Raw genomic sequence first — 24109 nt, forward strand, 5'->3', positions numbered from 1 at the left:
GAGGTTGTAACTCTGTGAGATGAACTCACAGATCAGAAAGAAGTTTCTCAGAAAGCTTCTTTCACGTTTTGAACGGATGAAATTTCCTTTATCAGCGTAGGCCTCAATGTGATCCAAAGAAGCCCTTCTCAGATTCCTCAAAGACAGTGTTAATGGACTGCTCCACGAAACATAAGTGTAACTCTGTGAGATGAATTCACACATCACCAAGAAGTTTCTAAGAAAGCTTCTTTCTAGTTTTCATCTGTGGATATTTCCTTTGTCACTGTAATGTTCATTGCGCTATGAAGTATCTAATTGCAGATTTCCAGAAAACTGTGCTAACAAACTGATCACTGAAGAGAAACGTGTAACTCTGTGAGTTGCATTCACACTTGGCAATGCAGTTTCTCAGAAAGCTTCTCTTTAGTTATTATGTGAGGATATTTCCTTTATCACCATGGGCCCCAATAGGCTCCCAAATATCACTTTGCAGATTCCACGAAAAGAGTGTTAGCAAACTGCTTCTTGAGGCAGAGGTTGTAACTCTGTGAGATGAACTCACAGATCAGAAAGAAGTTTCTCAGAAAGCTTCTTTCACGTTTTGAACGGATGAAATTTCCTTTATCAGCGTAGGCCTCAATGTGATCCAAAGAAGCCCTTCTCAGATTCCTCAAAGACAGTGTTAATGGACTGCTCCACGAAACATAAGTGTAACTCTGTGAGATGAATTCACACATCACCAAGAAGTTTCTAAGAAAGCTTCTTTCTAGTTTTCATCTGTGGATATTTCCTTTGTCACTGTAATGTTCATTGCGCTATGAAGTATCTAATTGCAGATTTCCAGAAAACTGTGCTAACAAACTGATCACTGAAGAGAAACGTGTAACTCTGTGAGTTGCATTCACACTTGGCAATGCAGTTTCTCAGAAAGCTTCTCTTTAGTTATTATGTGAGGATATTTCCTTTATCACCATGGGCCCCAATAGGCTCCCAAATATCACTTTGCAGATTCCACGAAAAGAGTGTTAGCAAACTGCTTCTTGAGGCAGAGGTTGTAACTCTGTGAGATGAACTCACAGATCAGAAAGAAGTTTCTCAGAAAGCTTCTTTCACGTTTTGAACGGATGAAATTTCCTTTATCAGCGTAGGCCTCAATGTGATCCAAAGAAGCCCTTCTCAGATTCCTCAAAGACAGTGTTAATGGACTGCTCCACGAAACATAAGTGTAACTCTGTGAGATGAATTCACACATCACCAAGAAGTTTCTAAGAAAGCTTCTTTCTAGTTTTCATCTGTGGATATTTCCTTTGTCACTGTAATGTTCATTGCGCTATGAAGTATCTAATTGCAGATTTCCAGAAAACTGTGCTAACAAACTGATCACTGAAGAGAAACGTGTAACTCTGTGAGTTGCATTCACACTTGGCAATGCAGTTTCTCAGAAAGCTTCTCTTTAGTTATTATGTGAGGATATTTCCTTTATCACCATGGGCCCCAATAGGCTCCCAAATATCACTTTGCAGATTCCACGAAAAGAGTGTTAGCAAACTGCTTCTTGAGGCAGAGGTTGTAACTCTGTGAGATGAACTCACAGATCAGAAAGAAGTTTCTCAGAAAGCTTCTTTCACGTTTTGAACGGATGAAATTTCCTTTATCAGCGTAGGCCTCAATGTGATCCAAAGAAGCCCTTCTCAGATTCCTCAAAGACAGTGTTAATGGACTGCTCCACGAAACATAAGTGTAACTCTGTGAGATGAATTCACACATCACCAAGAAGTTTCTAAGAAAGCTTCTTTCTAGTTTTCATCTGTGGATATTTCCTTTGTCACTGTAATGTTCATTGCGCTATGAAGTATCTAATTGCAGATTTCCAGAAAACTGTGCTAACAAACTGATCACTGAAGAGAAACGTGTAACTCTGTGAGTTGCATTCACACTTGGCAATGCAGTTTCTCAGAAAGCTTCTCTTTAGTTATTATGTGAGGATATTTCCTTTATCACCATGGGCCCCAATAGGCTCCCAAATATCACTTTGCAGATTCCACGAAAAGAGTGTTAGCAAACTGCTTCTTGAGGCAGAGGTTGTAACTCTGTGAGATGAACTCACAGATCAGAAAGAAGTTTCTCAGAAAGCTTCTTTCACGTTTTGAACGGATGAAATTTCCTTTATCAGCGTAGGCCTCAATGTGATCCAAAGAAGCCCTTCTCAGATTCCTCAAAGACAGTGTTAATGGACTGCTCCACGAAACATAAGTGTAACTCTGTGAGATGAATTCACACATCACCAAGAAGTTTCTAAGAAAGCTTCTTTCTAGTTTTCATCTGTGGATATTTCCTTTGTCACTGTAATGTTCATTGCGCTATGAAGTATCTAATTGCAGATTTCCAGAAAACTGTGCTAACAAACTGATCACTGAAGAGAAACGTGTAACTCTGTGAGTTGCATTCACACTTGGCAATGCAGTTTCTCAGAAAGCTTCTCTTTAGTTATTATGTGAGGATATTTCCTTTATCACCATGGGCCCCAATAGGCTCCCAAATATCACTTTGCAGATTCCACGAAAAGAGTGTTAGCAAACTGCTTCTTGAGGCAGAGGTTGTAACTCTGTGAGATGAACTCACAGATCAGAAAGAAGTTTCTCAGAAAGCTTCTTTCACGTTTTGAACGGATGAAATTTCCTTTATCAGCGTAGGCCTCAATGTGATCCAAAGAAGCCCTTCTCAGATTCCTCAAAGACAGTGTTAATGGACTGCTCCACGAAACATAAGTGTAACTCTGTGAGATGAATTCACACATCACCAAGAAGTTTCTAAGAAAGCTTCTTTCTAGTTTTCATCTGTGGATATTTCCTTTGTCACTGTAATGTTCATTGCGCTATGAAGTATCTAATTGCAGATTTCCAGAAAACTGTGCTAACAAACTGATCACTGAAGAGAAACGTGTAACTCTGTGAGTTGCATTCACACATTGGCAATGCAGTTTCTCAGAAAGCTTCTCTTTAGTTATTATGTGAGGATATTTCCTTTATCACCATGGGCCCCAATAGGCTCCCAAATATCACTTTGCAGATTCCACGAAAAGAGTGTTAGCAAACTGCTTCTTGAGGCAGAGGTTGTAACTCTGTGAGATGAACTCACAGATCAGAAAGAAGTTTCTCAGAAAGCTTCTTTCACGTTTTGAACGGATGAAATTTCCTTTATCAGCGTAGGCCTCAATGTGATCCAAAGAAGCCCTTCTCAGATTCCTCAAAGACAGTGTTAATGGACTGCTCCACGAAACATAAGTGTAACTCTGTGAGATGAATTCACACATCACCAAGAAGTTTCTAAGAAAGCTTCTTTCTAGTTTTCATCTGTGGATATTTCCTTTGTCACTGTAATGTTCATTGCGCTATGAAGTATCTAATTGCAGATTTCCAGAAAACTGTGCTAACAAACTGATCACTGAAGAGAAACGTGTAACTCTGTGAGTTGCATTCACACTTGGCAATGCAGTTTCTCAGAAAGCTTCTCTTTAGTTATTATGTGAGGATATTTCCTTTATCACCATGGGCCCCAATAGGCTCCCAAATATCACTTTGCAGATTCCACGAAAAGAGTGTTAGCAAACTGCTTCTTGAGGCAGAGGTTGTAACTCTGTGAGATGAACTCACAGATCAGAAAGAAGTTTCTCAGAAAGCTTCTTTCACGTTTTGAACGGATGAAATTTCCTTTATCAGCGTAGGCCTCAATGTGATCCAAAGAAGCCCTTCTCAGATTCCTCAAAGACAGTGTTAATGGACTGCTCCACGAAACATAAGTGTAACTCTGTGAGATGAATTCACACATCACCAAGAAGTTTCTAAGAAAGCTTCTTTCTAGTTTTCATCTGTGGATATTTCCTTTGTCACTGTAATGTTCATTGCGCTATGAAGTATCTAATTGCAGATTTCCAGAAAACTGTGCTAACAAACTGATCACTGAAGAGAAACGTGTAACTCTGTGAGTTGCATTCACACTTGGCAATGCAGTTTCTCAGAAAGCTTCTCTTTAGTTATTATGTGAGGATATTTCCTTTATCACCATGGGCCCCAATAGGCTCCCAAATATCACTTTGCAGATTCCACGAAAAGAGTGTTAGCAAACTGCTTCTTGAGGCAGAGGTTGTAACTCTGTGAGATGAACTCACAGATCAGAAAGAAGTTTCTCAGAAAGCTTCTTTCACGTTTTGAACGGATGAAATTTCCTTTATCAGCGTAGGCCTCAATGTGATCCAAAGAAGCCCTTCTCAGATTCCTCAAAGACAGTGTTAATGGACTGCTCCACGAAACATAAGTGTAACTCTGTGAGATGAATTCACACATCACCAAGAAGTTTCTAAGAAAGCTTCTTTCTAGTTTTCATCTGTGGATATTTCCTTTGTCACTGTAATGTTCATTGCGCTATGAAGTATCTAATTGCAGATTTCCAGAAAACTGTGCTAACAAACTGATCACTGAAGAGAAACGTGTAACTCTGTGAGTTGCATTCACACTTGGCAATGCAGTTTCTCAGAAAGCTTCTCTTTAGTTATTATGTGAGGATATTTCCTTTATCACCATGGGCCCCAATAGGCTCCCAAATATCACTTTGCAGATTCCACGAAAAGAGTGTTAGCAAACTGCTTCTTGAGGCAGAGGTTGTAACTCTGTGAGATGAACTCACAGATCAGAAAGAAGTTTCTCAGAAAGCTTCTTTCACGTTTTGAACGGATGAAATTTCCTTTATCAGCGTAGGCCTCAATGTGATCCAAAGAAGCCCTTCTCAGATTCCTCAAAGACAGTGTTAATGGACTGCTCCACGAAACATAAGTGTAACTCTGTGAGATGAATTCACACATCACCAAGAAGTTTCTAAGAAAGCTTCTTTCTAGTTTTCATCTGTGGATATTTCCTTTGTCACTGTAATGTTCATTGCGCTATGAAGTATCTAATTGCAGATTTCCAGAAAACTGTGCTAACAAACTGATCACTGAAGAGAAACGTGTAACTCTGTGAGTTGCATTCACACTTGGCAATGCAGTTTCTCAGAAAGCTTCTCTTTAGTTATTATGTGAGGATATTTCCTTTATCACCATGGGCCCCAATAGGCTCCCAAATATCACTTTGCAGATTCCACGAAAAGAGTGTTAGCAAACTGCTTCTTGAGGCAGAGGTTGTAACTCTGTGAGATGAACTCACAGATCAGAAAGAAGTTTCTCAGAAAGCTTCTTTCACGTTTTGAACGGATGAAATTTCCTTTATCAGCGTAGGCCTCAATGTGATCCAAAGAAGCCCTTCTCAGATTCCTCAAAGACAGTGTTAATGGACTGCTCCACGAAACATAAGTGTAACTCTGTGAGATGAATTCACACATCACCAAGAAGTTTCTAAGAAAGCTTCTTTCTAGTTTTCATCTGTGGATATTTCCTTTGTCACTGTAATGTTCATTGCGCTATGAAGTATCTAATTGCAGATTTCCAGAAAACTGTGCTAACAAACTGATCACTGAAGAGAAACGTGTAACTCTGTGAGTTGCATTCACACTTGGCAATGCAGTTTCTCAGAAAGCTTCTCTTTAGTTATTATGTGAGGATATTTCCTTTATCACCATGGGCCCCAATAGGCTCCCAAATATCACTTTGCAGATTCCACGAAAAGAGTGTTAGCAAACTGCTTCTTGAGGCAGAGGTTGTAACTCTGTGAGATGAACTCACAGATCAGAAAGAAGTTTCTCAGAAAGCTTCTTTCACGTTTTGAACGGATGAAATTTCCTTTATCAGCGTAGGCCTCAATGTGATCCAAAGAAGCCCTTCTCAGATTCCTCAAAGACAGTGTTAATGGACTGCTCCACGAAACATAAGTGTAACTCTGTGAGATGAATTCACACATCACCAAGAAGTTTCTAAGAAAGCTTCTTTCTAGTTTTCATCTGTGGATATTTCCTTTGTCACTGTAATGTTCATTGCGCTATGAAGTATCTAATTGCAGATTTCCAGAAAACTGTGCTAACAAACTGATCACTGAAGAGAAACGTGTAACTCTGTGAGTTGCATTCACACTTGGCAATGCAGTTTCTCAGAAAGCTTCTCTTTAGTTATTATGTGAGGATATTTCCTTTATCACCATGGGCCCCAATAGGCTCCCAAATATCACTTTGCAGATTCCACGAAAAGAGTGTTAGCAAACTGCTTCTTGAGGCAGAGGTTGTAACTCTGTGAGATGAACTCACAGATCAGAAAGAAGTTTCTCAGAAAGCTTCTTTCACGTTTTGAACGGATGAAATTTCCTTTATCAGCGTAGGCCTCAATGTGATCCAAAGAAGCCCTTCTCAGATTCCTCAAAGACAGTGTTAATGGACTGCTCCACGAAACATAAGTGTAACTCTGTGAGATGAATTCACACATCACCAAGAAGTTTCTAAGAAAGCTTCTTTCTAGTTTTCATCTGTGGATATTTCCTTTGTCACTGTAATGTTCATTGCGCTATGAAGTATCTAATTGCAGATTTCCAGAAAACTGTGCTAACAAACTGATCACTGAAGAGAAACGTGTAACTCTGTGAGTTGCATTCACACTTGGCAATGCAGTTTCTCAGAAAGCTTCTCTTTAGTTATTATGTGAGGATATTTCCTTTATCACCATGGGCCCCAATAGGCTCCCAAATATCACTTTGCAGATTCCACGAAAAGAGTGTTAGCAAACTGCTTCTTGAGGCAGAGGTTGTAACTCTGTGAGATGAACTCACAGATCAGAAAGAAGTTTCTCAGAAAGCTTCTTTCACGTTTTGAACGGATGAAATTTCCTTTATCAGCGTAGGCCTCAATGTGATCCAAAGAAGCCCTTCTCAGATTCCTCAAAGACAGTGTTAATGGACTGCTCCACGAAACATAAGTGTAACTCTGTGAGATGAATTCACACATCACCAAGAAGTTTCTAAGAAAGCTTCTTTCTAGTTTTCATCTGTGGATATTTCCTTTGTCACTGTAATGTTCATTGCGCTATGAAGTATCTAATTGCAGATTTCCAGAAAACTGTGCTAACAAACTGATCACTGAAGAGAAACGTGTAACTCTGTGAGTTGCATTCACACTTGGCAATGCAGTTTCTCAGAAAGCTTCTCTTTAGTTATTATGTGAGGATATTTCCTTTATCACCATGGGCCCCAATAGGCTCCCAAATATCACTTTGCAGATTCCACGAAAAGAGTGTTAGCAAACTGCTTCTTGAGGCAGAGGTTGTAACTCTGTGAGATGAACTCACAGATCAGAAAGAAGTTTCTCAGAAAGCTTCTTTCACGTTTTGAACGGATGAAATTTCCTTTATCAGCGTAGGCCTCAATGTGATCCAAAGAAGCCCTTCTCAGATTCCTCAAAGACAGTGTTAATGGACTGCTCCACGAAACATAAGTGTAACTCTGTGAGATGAATTCACACATCACCAAGAAGTTTCTAAGAAAGCTTCTTTCTAGTTTTCATCTGTGGATATTTCCTTTGTCACTGTAATGTTCATTGCGCTATGAAGTATCTAATTGCAGATTTCCAGAAAACTGTGCTAACAAACTGATCACTGAAGAGAAACGTGTAACTCTGTGAGTTGCATTCACACATTGGCAATGCAGTTTCTCAGAAAGCTTCTCTTTAGTTATTATGTGAGGATATTTCCTTTATCACCATGGGCCCCAATAGGCTCCCAAATATCACTTTGCAGATTCCACGAAAAGAGTGTTAGCAAACTGCTTCTTGAGGCAGAGGTTGTAACTCTGTGAGATGAACTCACAGATCAGAAAGAAGTTTCTCAGAAAGCTTCTTTCACGTTTTGAACGGATGAAATTTCCTTTATCAGCGTAGGCCTCAATGTGATCCAAAGAAGCCCTTCTCAGATTCCTCAAAGACAGTGTTAATGGACTGCTCCACGAAACATAAGTGTAACTCTGTGAGATGAATTCACACATCACCAAGAAGTTTCTAAGAAAGCTTCTTTCTAGTTTTCATCTGTGGATATTTCCTTTGTCACTGTAATGTTCATTGCGCTATGAAGTATCTAATTGCAGATTTCCAGAAAACTGTGCTAACAAACTGATCACTGAAGAGAAACGTGTAACTCTGTGAGTTGCATTCACACTTGGCAATGCAGTTTCTCAGAAAGCTTCTCTTTAGTTATTATGTGAGGATATTTCCTTTATCACCATGGGCCCCAATAGGCTCCCAAATATCACTTTGCAGATTCCACGAAAAGAGTGTTAGCAAACTGCTTCTTGAGGCAGAGGTTGTAACTCTGTGAGATGAACTCACAGATCAGAAAGAAGTTTCTCAGAAAGCTTCTTTCACGTTTTGAACGGATGAAATTTCCTTTATCAGCGTAGGCCTCAATGTGATCCAAAGAAGCCCTTCTCAGATTCCTCAAAGACAGTGTTAATGGACTGCTCCACGAAACATAAGTGTAACTCTGTGAGATGAATTCACACATCACCAAGAAGTTTCTAAGAAAGCTTCTTTCTAGTTTTCATCTGTGGATATTTCCTTTGTCACTGTAATGTTCATTGCGCTATGAAGTATCTAATTGCAGATTTCCAGAAAACTGTGCTAACAAACTGATCACTGAAGAGAAACGTGTAACTCTGTGAGTTGCATTCACACTTGGCAATGCAGTTTCTCAGAAAGCTTCTCTTTAGTTATTATGTGAGGATATTTCCTTTATCACCATGGGCCCCAATAGGCTCCCAAATATCACTTTGCAGATTCCACGAAAAGAGTGTTAGCAAACTGCTTCTTGAGGCAGAGGTTGTAACTCTGTGAGATGAACTCACAGATCAGAAAGAAGTTTCTCAGAAAGCTTCTTTCACGTTTTGAACGGATGAAATTTCCTTTATCAGCGTAGGCCTCAATGTGATCCAAAGAAGCCCTTCTCAGATTCCTCAAAGACAGTGTTAATGGACTGCTCCACGAAACATAAGTGTAACTCTGTGAGATGAATTCACACATCACCAAGAAGTTTCTAAGAAAGCTTCTTTCTAGTTTTCATCTGTGGATATTTCCTTTGTCACTGTAATGTTCATTGCGCTATGAAGTATCTAATTGCAGATTTCCAGAAAACTGTGCTAACAAACTGATCACTGAAGAGAAACGTGTAACTCTGTGAGTTGCATTCACACTTGGCAATGCAGTTTCTCAGAAAGCTTCTCTTTAGTTATTATGTGAGGATATTTCCTTTATCACCATGGGCCCCAATAGGCTCCCAAATATCACTTTGCAGATTCCACGAAAAGAGTGTTAGCAAACTGCTTCTTGAGGCAGAGGTTGTAACTCTGTGAGATGAACTCACAGATCAGAAAGAAGTTTCTCAGAAAGCTTCTTTCACGTTTTGAACGGATGAAATTTCCTTTATCAGCGTAGGCCTCAATGTGATCCAAAGAAGCCCTTCTCAGATTCCTCAAAGACAGTGTTAATGGACTGCTCCACGAAACATAAGTGTAACTCTGTGAGATGAATTCACACATCACCAAGAAGTTTCTAAGAAAGCTTCTTTCTAGTTTTCATCTGTGGATATTTCCTTTGTCACTGTAATGTTCATTGCGCTATGAAGTATCTAATTGCAGATTTCCAGAAAACTGTGCTAACAAACTGATCACTGAAGAGAAACGTGTAACTCTGTGAGTTGCATTCACACTTGGCAATGCAGTTTCTCAGAAAGCTTCTCTTTAGTTATTATGTGAGGATATTTCCTTTATCACCATGGGCCCCAATAGGCTCCCAAATATCACTTTGCAGATTCCACGAAAAGAGTGTTAGCAAACTGCTTCTTGAGGCAGAGGTTGTAACTCTGTGAGATGAACTCACAGATCAGAAAGAAGTTTCTCAGAAAGCTTCTTTCACGTTTTGAACGGATGAAATTTCCTTTATCAGCGTAGGCCTCAATGTGATCCAAAGAAGCCCTTCTCAGATTCCTCAAAGACAGTGTTAATGGACTGCTCCACGAAACATAAGTGTAACTCTGTGAGATGAATTCACACATCACCAAGAAGTTTCTAAGAAAGCTTCTTTCTAGTTTTCATCTGTGGATATTTCCTTTGTCACTGTAATGTTCATTGCGCTATGAAGTATCTAATTGCAGATTTCCAGAAAACTGTGCTAACAAACTGATCACTGAAGAGAAACGTGTAACTCTGTGAGTTGCATTCACACTTGGCAATGCAGTTTCTCAGAAAGCTTCTCTTTAGTTATTATGTGAGGATATTTCCTTTATCACCATGGGCCCCAATAGGCTCCCAAATATCACTTTGCAGATTCCACGAAAAGAGTGTTAGCAAACTGCTTCTTGAGGCAGAGGTTGTAACTCTGTGAGATGAACTCACAGATCAGAAAGAAGTTTCTCAGAAAGCTTCTTTCACGTTTTGAACGGATGAAATTTCCTTTATCAGCGTAGGCCTCAATGTGATCCAAAGAAGCCCTTCTCAGATTCCTCAAAGACAGTGTTAATGGACTGCTCCACGAAACATAAGTGTAACTCTGTGAGATGAATTCACACATCACCAAGAAGTTTCTAAGAAAGCTTCTTTCTAGTTTTCATCTGTGGATATTTCCTTTGTCACTGTAATGTTCATTGCGCTATGAAGTATCTAATTGCAGATTTCCAGAAAACTGTGCTAACAAACTGATCACTGAAGAGAAACGTGTAACTCTGTGAGTTGCATTCACACTTGGCAATGCAGTTTCTCAGAAAGCTTCTCTTTAGTTATTATGTGAGGATATTTCCTTTATCACCATGGGCCCCAATAGGCTCCCAAATATCACTTTGCAGATTCCACGAAAAGAGTGTTAGCAAACTGCTTCTTGAGGCAGAGGTTGTAACTCTGTGAGATGAACTCACAGATCAGAAAGAAGTTTCTCAGAAAGCTTCTTTCACGTTTTGAACGGATGAAATTTCCTTTATCAGCGTAGGCCTCAATGTGATCCAAAGAAGCCCTTCTCAGATTCCTCAAAGACAGTGTTAATGGACTGCTCCACGAAACATAAGTGTAACTCTGTGAGATGAATTCACACATCACCAAGAAGTTTCTAAGAAAGCTTCTTTCTAGTTTTCATCTGTGGATATTTCCTTTGTCACTGTAATGTTCATTGCGCTATGAAGTATCTAATTGCAGATTTCCAGAAAACTGTGCTAACAAACTGATCACTGAAGAGAAACGTGTAACTCTGTGAGTTGCATTCACACTTGGCAATGCAGTTTCTCAGAAAGCTTCTCTTTAGTTATTATGTGAGGATATTTCCTTTATCACCATGGGCCCCAATAGGCTCCCAAATATCACTTTGCAGATTCCACGAAAAGAGTGTTAGCAAACTGCTTCTTGAGGCAGAGGTTGTAACTCTGTGAGATGAACTCACAGATCAGAAAGAAGTTTCTCAGAAAGCTTCTTTCACGTTTTGAACGGATGAAATTTCCTTTATCAGCGTAGGCCTCAATGTGATCCAAAGAAGCCCTTCTCAGATTCCTCAAAGACAGTGTTAATGGACTGCTCCACGAAACATAAGTGTAACTCTGTGAGATGAATTCACACATCACCAAGAAGTTTCTAAGAAAGCTTCTTTCTAGTTTTCATCTGTGGATATTTCCTTTGTCACTGTAATGTTCATTGCGCTATGAAGTATCTAATTGCAGATTTCCAGAAAACTGTGCTAACAAACTGATCACTGAAGAGAAACGTGTAACTCTGTGAGTTGCATTCACACTTGGCAATGCAGTTTCTCAGAAAGCTTCTCTTTAGTTATTATGTGAGGATATTTCCTTTATCACCATGGGCCCCAATAGGCTCCCAAATATCACTTTGCAGATTCCACGAAAAGAGTGTTAGCAAACTGCTTCTTGAGGCAGAGGTTGTAACTCTGTGAGATGAACTCACAGATCAGAAAGAAGTTTCTCAGAAAGCTTCTTTCACGTTTTGAACGGATGAAATTTCCTTTATCAGCGTAGGCCTCAATGTGATCCAAAGAAGAAAGACAGTGTTAATGGACTGCTCCACGAAACATAAGTGTAACTCTGTGAGATGAATTCACACATCACCAAGAAGTTTCTAAGAAAGCTTCTTTCTAGTTTTCATCTGTGGATATTTCCTTTGTCACTGTAATGTTCATTGCGCTATGAAGTATCTAATTGCAGATTTCCAGAAAACTGTGCTAACAAACTGATCACTGAAGAGAAACGTGTAACTCTGTGAGTTGCATTCACACTTGGCAATGCAGTTTCTCAGAAAGCTTCTCTTTAGTTATTATGTGAGGATATTTCCTTTATCACCATGGGCCCCAATAGGCTCCCAAATATCACTTTGCAGATTCCACGAAAAGAGTGTTAGCAAACTGCTTCTTGAGGCAGAGGTTGTAACTCTGTGAGATGAACTCACAGATCAGAAAGAAGTTTCTCAGAAAGCTTCTTTCACGTTTTGAACGGATGAAATTTCCTTTATCAGCGTAGGCCTCAATGTGATCCAAAGAAGCCCTTCTCAGATTCCTCAAAGACAGTGTTAATGGACTGCTCCACGAAACATAAGTGTAACTCTGTGAGATGAATTCACACATCACCAAGAAGTTTCTAAGAAAGCTTCTTTCTAGTTTTCATCTGTGGATATTTCCTTTGTCACTGTAATGTTCATTGCGCTATGAAGTATCTAATTGCAGATTTCCAGAAAACTGTGCTAACAAACTGATCACTGAAGAGAAACGTGTAACTCTGTGAGTTGCATTCACACTTGGCAATGCAGTTTCTCAGAAAGCTTCTCTTTAGTTATTATGTGAGGATATTTCCTTTATCACCATGGGCCCCAATAGGCTCCCAAATATCACTTTGCAGATTCCACGAAAAGAGTGTTAGCAAACTGCTTCTTGAGGCAGAGGTTGTAACTCTGTGAGATGAACTCACAGATCAGAAAGAAGTTTCTCAGAAAGCTTCTTTCACGTTTTGAACGGATGAAATTTCCTTTATCAGCGTAGGCCTCAATGTGATCCAAAGAAGCCCTTCTCAGATTCCTCAAAGACAGTGTTAATGGACTGCTCCACGAAACATAAGTGTAACTCTGTGAGATGAATTCACACATCACCAAGAAGTTTCTAAGAAAGCTTCTTTCTAGTTTTCATCTGTGGATATTTCCTTTGTCACTGTAATGTTCATTGCGCTATGAAGTATCTAATTGCAGATTTCCAGAAAACTGTGCTAACAAACTGATCACTGAAGAGAAACGTGTAACTCTGTGAGTTGCATTCACACTTGGCAATGCAGTTTCTCAGAAAGCTTCTCTTTAGTTATTATGTGAGGATATTTCCTTTATCACCATGGGCCCCAATAGGCTCCCAAATATCACTTTGCAGATTCCACGAAAAGAGTGTTAGCAAACTGCTTCTTGAGGCAGAGGTTGTAACTCTGTGAGATGAACTCACAGATCAGAAAGAAGTTTCTCAGAAAGCTTCTTTCACGTTTTGAACGGATGAAATTTCCTTTATCAGCGTAGGCCTCAATGTGATCCAAAGAAGCCCTTCTCAGATTCCTCAAAGACAGTGTTAATGGACTGCTCCACGAAACATAAGTGTAACTCTGTGAGATGAATTCACACATCACCAAGAAGTTTCTAAGAAAGCTTCTTTCTAGTTTTCATCTGTGGATATTTCCTTTGTCACTGTAATGTTCATTGCGCTATGAAGTATCTAATTGCAGATTTCCAGAAAACTGTGCTAACAAACTGATCACTGAAGAGAAACGTGTAACTCTGTGAGTTGCATTCACACTTGGCAATGCAGTTTCTCAGAAAGCTTCTCTTTAGTTATTATGTGAGGATATTTCCTTTATCACCATGGGCCCCAATAGGCTCCCAAATATCACTTTGCAGATTCCACGAAAAGAGTGTTAGCAAACTGCTTCTTGAGGCAGAGGTTGTAACTCTGTGAGATGAACTCACAGATCAGAAAGAAGTTTCTCAGAAAGCTTCTTTCACGTTTTGAACGGATGAAATTTCCTTTATCAGCGTAGGCCTCAATGTGATCCAAAGAAGCCCTTCTCAGATTCCTCAAAGACAGTGTTAATGGACTGCTCCACGAAACATAAGTGTAACTCTGTGAGATGAATTCACACATCACCAAGAAGTTTCTAAGAAAGCTTCTTTCTAGTTTTCATCTGTGGATATTTCCTTTGTCACTGTAATGTTCATTGCGCTATGAAGTATCTAATTGCAGATTTCCAGAAAACTGTGCTAACAAACTGATCACTGAAGAGAAACGTGTAACTCTGTGAGTTGCATTCACACTTGGCAATGCAGTTTCTCAGAAAGCTTCTCTTTAGTTATTATGTGAGGATATTTCCTTTATCACCATGGGCCCCAATAGGCTCCCAAATATCACTTTGCAGATTCCACGAAAAGAGTGTTAGCAAACTGCTTCTTGAGGCAGAGGTTGTAACTCTGTGAGATGAACTCACAGATCAGAAAGAAGTTTCTCAGAAAGCTTCTTTCACGTTTTGAACGGATGAAATTTCCTTTATCAGCGTAGGCCTCAATGTGATCCAAAGAAGCCCTTCTCAGATTCCTCAAAGACAGTGTTAATGGACTGCTCCACGAAACATAAGTGTAACTCTGTGAGATGAATTCACACATCACCAAGAAGTTTCTAAGAAAGCTTCTTTCTAGTTTTCATCTGTGGATATTTCCTTTGTCACTGTAATGTTCATTGCGCTATGAAGTATCTAATTGCAGATTTCCAGAAAACTGTGCTAACAAACTGATCACTGAAGAGAAACGTGTAACTCTGTGAGTTGCATTCACACTTGGCAATGCAGTTTCTCAGAAAGCTTCTCTTTAGTTATTATGTGAGGATATTTCCTTTATCACCATGGGCCCCAATAGGCTCCCAAATATCACTTTGCAGATTCCACGAAAAGAGTGTTAGCAAACTGCTTCTTGAGGCAGAGGTTGTAACTCTGTGAGATGAACTCACAGATCAGAAAGAAGTTTCTCAGAAAGCTTCTTTCACGTTTTGAACGGATGAAATTTCCTTTATCAGCGTAGGCCTCAATGTGATCCAAAGAAGCCCTTCTCAGATTCCTCAAAGACAGTGTTAATGGACTGCTCCACGAAACATAAGTGTAACTCTGTGAGATGAATTCACACATCACCAAGAAGTTTCTAAGAAAGCTTCTTTCTAGTTTTCATCTGTGGATATTTCCTTTGTCACTGTAATGTTCATTGCGCTATGAAGTATCTAATTGCAGATTTCCAGAAAACTGTGCTAACAAACTGATCACTGAAGAGAAACGTGTAACTCTGTGAGTTGCATTCACACTTGGCAATGCAGTTTCTCAGAAAGCTTCTCTTTAGTTATTATGTGAGGATATTTCCTTTATCACCATGGGCCCCAATAGGCTCCCAAATATCACTTTGCAGATTCCACGAAAAGAGTGTTAGCAAACTGCTTCTTGAGGCAGAGGTTGTAACTCTGTGAGATGAACTCACAGATCAGAAAGAAGTTTCTCAGAAAGCTTCTTTCACGTTTTGAACGGATGAAATTTCCTTTATCAGCGTAGGCCTCAATGTGATCCAAAGAAGCCCTTCTCAGATTCCTCAAAGACAGTGTTAATGGACTGCTCCACGAAACATAAGTGTAACTCTGTGAGATGAATTCACACATCACCAAGAAGTTTCTAAGAAAGCTTCTTTCTAGTTTTCATCTGTGGATATTTCCTTTGTCACTGTAATGTTCATTGCGCTATGAAGTATCTAATTGCAGATTTCCAGAAAACTGTGCTAACAAACTGATCACTGAAGAGAAACGTGTAACTCTGTGAGTTGCATTCACACTTGGCAATGCAGTTTCTCAGAAAGCTTCTCTTTAGTTATTATGTGAGGATATTTCCTTTATCACCATGGGCCCCAATAGGCTCCCAAATATCACTTTGCAGATTCCACGAAAAGAGTGTTAGCAAACTGCTTCTTGAGGCAGAGGTTGTAACTCTGTGAGATGAACTCACAGATCAGAAAGAAGTTTCTCAGAAAGCTTCTTTCACGTTTTGAACGGATGAAATTTCCTTTATCAGCGTAGGCCTCAATGTGATCCAAAGAAGCCCTTCTCAGATTCCTCAAAGACAGTGTTAATGGACTGCTCCACGAAACATAAGTGTAACTCTGTGAGATGAATTCACACATCACCAAGAAGTTTCTAAGAAAGCTTCTTTCTAGTTTTCATCTGTGGATATTTCCTTTGTCACTGTAATGTTCATTGCGCTATGAAGTATCTAATTGCAGATTTCCAGAAAACTGTGCTAACAAACTGATCACTGAAGAGAAACGTGTAACTCTGTGAGTTGCATTCACACTTGGCAATGCAGTTTCTCAGAAAGCTTCTCTTTAGTTATTATGTGAGGATATTTCCTTTATCACCATGGGCCCCAATAGGCTCCCAAATATCACTTTGCAGATTCCACGAAAAGAGTGTTAGCAAACTGCTTCTTGAGGCAGAGGTTGTAACTCTGTGAGATGAACTCACAGATCAGAAAGAAGTTTCTCAGAAAGCTTCTTTCACGTTTTGAACGGATGAAATTTCCTTTATCAGCGTAGGCCTCAATGTGATCCAAAGAAGCCCTTCTCAGATTCCTCAAAGACAGTGTTAATGGACTGCTCCACGAAACATAAGTGTAACTCTGTGAGATGAATTCACACATCACCAAGAAGTTTCTAAGAAAGCTTCTTTCTAGTTTTCATCTGTGGATATTTCCTTTGTCACTGTAATGTTCATTGCGCTATGAAGTATCTAATTGCAGATTTCCAGAAAACTGTGCTAACAAACTGATCACTGAAGAGAAACGTGTAACTCTGTGAGTTGCATTCACACTTGGCAATGCAGTTTCTCAGAAAGCTTCTCTTTAGTTATTATGTGAGGATATTTCCTTTATCACCATGGGCCCCAATAGGCTCCCAAATATCACTTTGCAGATTCCACGAAAAGAGTGTTAGCAAACTGCTTCTTGAGGCAGAGGTTGTAACTCTGTGAGATGAACTCACAGATCAGAAAGAAGTTTCTCAGAAAGCTTCTTTCACGTTTTGAACGGATGAAATTTCCTTTATCAGCGTAGGCCTCAATGTGATCCAAAGAAGCCCTTCTCAGATTCCTCAAAGACAGTGTTAATGGACTGCTCCACGAAACATAAGTGTAACTCTGTGAGATGAATTCACACATCACCAAGAAGTTTCTAAGAAAGCTTCTTTCTAGTTTTCATCTGTGGATATTTCCTTTGTCACTGTAATGTTCATTGCGCTATGAAGTATCTAATTGCAGATTTCCAGAAAACTGTGCTAACAAACTGATCACTGAAGAGAAACGTGTAACTCTGTGAGTTGCATTCACACTTGGCAATGCAGTTTCTCAGAAAGCTTCTCTTTAGTTATTATGTGAGGATATTTCCTTTATCACCATGGGCCCCAATAGGCTCCCAAATATCACTTTGCAGATTCCACGAAAAGAGTGTTAGCAAACTGCTTCTTGAGGCAGAGGTTGTAACTCTGTGAGATGAACTCACAGATCAGAAAGAAGTTTCTCAGAAAGCTTCTTTCACGTTTTGAACGGATGAAATTTCCTTTATCAGCGTAGGCCTCAATGTGATCCAAAGAAGCCCTTCTCAGATTCCTCAAAGACAGTGTTAATGGACTGCTCCACGAAACATAAGTGTAACTCTGTGAGATGAATTCACACATCACCAAGAAGTTTCTAAGAAAGCTTCTTTCTAGTTTTCATCTGTGGATATTTCCTTTGTCACTGTAATGTTCATTGCGCTATGAAGTATCTAATTGCAGATTTCCAGAAAACTGTGCTAACAAACTGATCACTGAAGAGAAACGTGTAACTCTGTGAGTTGCATTCACACTTGGCAATGCAGTTTCTCAGAAAGCTTCTCTTTAGTTATTATGTGAGGATATTTCCTTTATCACCATGGGCCCCAATAGGCTCCCAAATATCACTTTGCAGATTCCACGAAAAGAGTGTTAGCAAACTGCTTCTTGAGGCAGAGGTTGTAACTCTGTGAGATGAACTCACAGATCAGAAAGAAGTTTCTCAGAAAGCTTCTTTCACGTTTTGAACGGATGAAATTTCCTTTATCAGCGTAGGCCTCAATGTGATCCAAAGAAGCCCTTCTCAGATTCCTCAAAGACAGTGTTAATGGACTGCTCCACGAAACATAAGTGTAACTCTGTGAGATGAATTCACACATCACCAAGAAGTTTCTAAGAAAGCTTCTTTCTAGTTTTCATCTGTGGATATTTCCTTTGTCACTGTAATGTTCATTGCGCTATGAAGTATCTAATTGCAGATTTCCAGAAAACTGTGCTAACAAACTGATCACTGAAGAGAAACGTGTAACTCTGTGAGTTGCATTCACACTTGGCAATGCAGTTTCTCAGAAAGCTTCTCTTTAGTTATTATGTGAGGATATTTCCTTTATCACCATGGGCCCCAATAGGCTCCCAAATATCACTTTGCAGATTCCACGAAAAGAGTGTTAGCAAACTGCTTCTTGAGGCAGAGGTTGTAACTCTGTGAGATGAACTCACAGATCAGAAAGAAGTTTCTCAGAAAGCTTCTTTCACGTTTTGAACGGATGAAATTTCCTTTATCAGCGTAGGCCTCAATGTGATCCAAAGAAGCCCTTCTCAGATTCCTCAAAGACAGTGTTAATGGACTGCTCCACGAAACATAAGTGTAACTCTGTGAGATGAATTCACACATCACCAAGAAGTTTCTAAGAAAGCTTCTTTCTAGTTTTCATCTGTGGATATTTCCTTTGTCACTGTAATGTTCATTGCGCTATGAAGTATCTAATTGCAGATTTCCAGAAAACTGTGCTAACAAACTGATCACTGAAGAGAAACGTGTAACTCTGTGAGTTGCATTCACACTTGGCAATGCAGTTTCTCAGAAAGCTTCTCTTTAGTTATTATGTGAGGATATTTCCTTTATCACCATGGGCCCCAATAGGCTCCCAAATATCACTTTGCAGATTCCACGAAAAGAGTGTTAGCAAACTGCTTCTTGAGGCAGAGGTTGTAACTCTGTGAGATGAACTCACAGATCAGAAAGAAGTTTCTCAGAAAGCTTCTTTCACGTTTTGAACGGATGAAATTTCCTTTATCAGCGTAGGCCTCAATGTGATCCAAAGAAGCCCTTCTCAGATTCCTCAAAGACAGTGTTAATGGACTGCTCCACGAAACATAAGTGTAACTCTGTGAGATGAATTCACACATCACCAAGAAGTTTCTAAGAAAGCTTCTTTCTAGTTTTCATCTGTGGATATTTCCTTTGTCACTGTAATGTTCATTGCGCTATGAAGTATCTAATTGCAGATTTCCAGAAAACTGTGCTAACAAACTGATCACTGAAGAGAAACGTGTAACTCTGTGAGTTGCATTCACACTTGGCAATGCAGTTTCTCAGAAAGCTTCTCTTTAGTTATTATGTGAGGATATTTCCTTTATCACCATGGGCCCCAATAGGCTCCCAAATATCACTTTGCAGATTCCACGAAAAGAGTGTTAGCAAACTGCTTCTTGAGGCAGAGGTTGTAACTCTGTGAGATGAACTCACAGATCAGAAAGAAGTTTCTCAGAAAGCTTCTTTCACGTTTTGAACGGATGAAATTTCCTTTATCAGCGTAGGCCTCAATGTGATCCAAAGAAGCCCTTCTCAGATTCCTCAAAGACAGTGTTAATGGACTGCTCCACGAAACATAAGTGTAACTCTGTGAGATGAATTCACACATCACCAAGAAGTTTCTAAGAAAGCTTCTTTCTAGTTTTCATCTGTGGATATTTCCTTTGTCACTGTAATGTTCATTGCGCTATGAAGTATCTAATTGCAGATTTCCAGAAAACTGTGCTAACAAACTGATCACTGAAGAGAAACGTGTAACTCTGTGAGTTGCATTCACACTTGGCAATGCAGTTTCTCAGAAAGCTTCTCTTTAGTTATTATGTGAGGATATTTCCTTTATCACCATGGGCCCCAATAGGCTCCCAAATATCACTTTGCAGATTCCACGAAAAGAGTGTTAGCAAACTGCTTCTTGAGGCAGAGGTTGTAACTCTGTGAGATGAACTCACAGATCAGAAAGAAGTTTCTCAGAAAGCTTCTTTCACGTTTTGAACGGATGAAATTTCCTTTATCAGCGTAGGCCTCAATGTGATCCAAAGAAGCCCTTCTCAGATTCCTCAAAGACAGTGTTAATGGACTGCTCCACGAAACATAAGTGTAACTCTGTGAGATGAATTCACACATCACCAAGAAGTTTCTAAGAAAGCTTCTTTCTAGTTTTCATCTGTGGATATTTCCTTTGTCACTGTAATGTTCATTGCGCTATGAAGTATCTAATTGCAGATTTCCAGAAAACTGTGCTAACAAACTGATCACTGAAGAGAAACGTGTAACTCTGTGAGTTGCATTCACACTTGGCAATGCAGTTTCTCAGAAAGCTTCTCTTTAGTTATTATGTGAGGATATTTCCTTTATCACCATGGGCCCCAATAGGCTCCCAAATATCACTTTGCAGATTCCACGAAAAGAGTGTTAGCAAACTGCTTCTTGAGGCAGAGGTTGTAACTCTGTGAGATGAACTCACAGATCAGAAAGAAGTTTCTCAGAAAGCTTCTTTCACGTTTTGAACGGATGAAATTTCCTTTATCAGCGTAGGCCTCAATGTGATCCAAAGAAGCCCTTCTCAGATTCCTCAAAGACAGTGTTAATGGACTGCTCCACGAAACATAAGTGTAACTCTGTGAGATGAATTCACACATCACCAAGAAGTTTCTAAGAAAGCTTCTTTCTAGTTTTCATCTGTGGATATTTCCTTTGTCACTGTAATGTTCATTGCGCTATGAAGTATCTAATTGCAGATTTCCAGAAAACTGTGCTAACAAACTGATCACTGAAGAGAAACGTGTAACTCTGTGAGTTGCATTCACACTTGGCAATGCAGTTTCTCAGAAAGCTTCTCTTTAGTTATTATGTGAGGATATTTCCTTTATCACCATGGGCCCCAATAGGCTCCCAAATATCACTTTGCAGATTCCACGAAAAGAGTGTTAGCAAACTGCTTCTTGAGGCAGAGGTTGTAACTCTGTGAGATGAACTCACAGATCAGAAAGAAGTTTCTCAGAAAGCTTCTTTCACGTTTTGAACGGATGAAATTTCCTTTATCAGCGTAGGCCTCAATGTGATCCAAAGAAGCCCTTCTCAGATTCCTCAAAGACAGTGTTAATGGACTGCTCCACGAAACATAAGTGTAACTCTGTGAGATGAATTCACACATCACCAAGAAGTTTCTAAGAAAGCTTCTTTCTAGTTTTCATCTGTGGATATTTCCTTTGTCACTGTAATGTTCATTGCGCTATGAAGTATCTAATTGCAGATTTCCAGAAAACTGTGCTAACAAACTGATCACTGAAGAGAAACGTGTAACTCTGTGAGTTGCATTCACACATGGCAATGCAGTTTCTCAGAAAGCTTCTCTTTAGTTATTATGTGAGGATATTTCCTTTATCACCATGGGCCCCAATAGGCTCCCAAATATCACTTTGCAGATTCCACGAAAAGAGTGTTAGCAAACTGCTTCTTGAGGCAGAGGTTGTAACTCTGTGAGATGAACTCACAGATCAGAAAGAAGTTTCTCAGAAAGCTTCTTTCACGTTTTGAACGGATGAAATTTCCTTTATCAGCGTAGGCCTCAATGTGATCCAAAGAAGCCCTTCTCAGATTCCTCAAAGACAGTGTTAATGGACTGCTCCACGAAACATAAGTGTAACTCTGTGAGATGAATTCACACATCACCAAGAAGTTTCTAAGAAAGCTTCTTTCTAGTTTTCATCTGTGGATATTTCCTTTGTCACTGTAATGTTCATTGCGCTATGAAGTATCTAATTGCAGATTTCCAGAAAACTGTGCTAACAAACTGATCACTGAAGAGAAACGTGTAACTCTGTGAGTTGCATTCACACATGGCAATGCAGTTTCTCAGAAAGCTTCTCTTTAGTTATTATGTGAGGATATTTCCTTTATCACCATGGGCCCCAATAGGCTCCCAAATATCACTTTGCAGATTCCACGAAAAGAGTGTTAGCAAACTGCTTCTTGAGGCAGAGGTTGTAACTCTGTGAGATGAACTCACAGATCAGAAAGAAGTTTCTCAGAAAGCTTCTTTCACGTTTTGAACGGATGAAATTTCCTTTATCAGCGTAGGCCTCAATGTGATCCAAAGAAGCCCTTCTCAGATTCCTCAAAGACAGTGTTAATGGACTGCTCCACGAAACATAAGTGTAACTCTGTGAGATGAATTCACACATCACCAAGAAGTTTCTAAGAAAGCTTCTTTCTAGTTTTCATCTGTGGATATTTCCTTTGTCACTGTAATGTTCATTGCGCTATGAAGTATCTAATTGCAGATTTCCAGAAAACTGTGCTAACAAACTGATCACTGAAGAGAAACGTGTAACTCTGTGAGTTGCATTCACACTTGGCAATGCAGTTTCTCAGAAAGCTTCTCTTTAGTTATTATGTGAGGATATTTCCTTTATCACCATGGGCCCCAATAGGCTCCCAAATATCACTTTGCAGATTCCACGAAAAGAGTGTTAGCAAACTGCTTCTTGAGGCAGAGGTTGTAACTCTGTGAGATGAACTCACAGATCAGAAAGAAGTTTCTCAGAAAGCTTCTTTCACGTTTTGAACGGATGAAATTTCCTTTATCAGCGTAGGCCTCAATGTGATCCAAAGAAGCCCTTCTCAGATTCCTCAAAGACAGTGTTAATGGACTGCTCCACGAAACATAAGTGTAACTCTGTGAGATGAATTCACACATCACCAAGAAGTTTCTAAGAAAGCTTCTTTCTAGTTTTCATCTGTGGATATTTCCTTTGTCACTGTAATGTTCATTGCGCTATGAAGTATCTAATTGCAGATTTCCAGAAAACTGTGCTAACAAACTGATCACTGAAGAGAAACGTGTAACTCTGTGAGTTGCATTCACACTTGGCAATGCAGTTTCTCAGAAAGCTTCTCTTTAGTTATTATGTGAGGATATTTCCTTTATCACCATGGGCCCCAATAGGCTCCCAAATATCACTTTGCAGATTCCACGAAAAGAGTGTTAGCAAACTGCTTCTTGAGGCAGAGGTTGTAACTCTGTGAGATGAACTCACAGATCAGAAAGAAGTTTCTCAGAAAGCTTCTTTCACGTTTTGAACGGATGAAATTTCCTTTATCAGCGTAGGCCTCAATGTGATCCAAAGAAGCCCTTCTCAGATTCCTCAAAGACAGTGTTAATGGACTGCTCCACGAAACATAAGTGTAACTCTGTGAGATGAATTCACACATCACCAAGAAGTTTCTAAGAAAGCTTCTTTCTAGTTTTCATCTGTGGATATTTCCTTTGTCACTGTAATGTTCATTGCGCTACTGAAGTATCTAATTGCAGATTTCCAGAAAACTGTGCTAACAAACTGATCACTGAAGAGAAACGTGTAACTCTGTGAGTTGCATTCACACTTGGCAATGCAGTTTCTCAGAAAGCTTCTCTTTAGTTATTATGTGAGGATATTTCCTTTATCACCATGGGCCCCAATAGGCTCCCAAATATCACTTTGCAGATTCCACGAAAAGAGTGTTAGCAAACTGCTTCTTGAGGCAGAGGTTGTAACTCTGTGAGATGAACTCACAGATCAGAAAGAAGTTTCTCAGAAAGCTTCTTTCACGTTTTGAACGGATTTGAAATTTCCTTTATCAGCGTAGGCCTCAATGTGATCCAAAGAAGCCCTTCTCAGATTCCTCAAAGACAGTGTTAATGGACCTGCTCCACGAAACATAAGTGTAACTCTGTGAGATGAATTCACACATCACCAGAAGTTCTAAGAAAGCTTTCTTCTAGGTTTTCATCTGTGGATATTTCCTTTGTCACTGTAATGTTTCATTGCGCTATGAAGTATCTAATTGCAGATTTCCAGACAAACTGTGCTAACAACTGATCACTGAAGAGAAACCGTGTAACTCTGTGAGTTGCATTCACACATGGCACTGCAGTTTCTCGGAAAGCTTCTCTTTAGTTATTATGTGAGGATATTTC

Source organism: Rhinopithecus roxellana, chromosome 20, assembly GCF_007565055.1.
Source record: "Rhinopithecus roxellana isolate Shanxi Qingling chromosome 20, ASM756505v1, whole genome shotgun sequence".
Taxonomy (NCBI): domain Eukaryota; kingdom Metazoa; phylum Chordata; class Mammalia; order Primates; family Cercopithecidae; genus Rhinopithecus; species Rhinopithecus roxellana.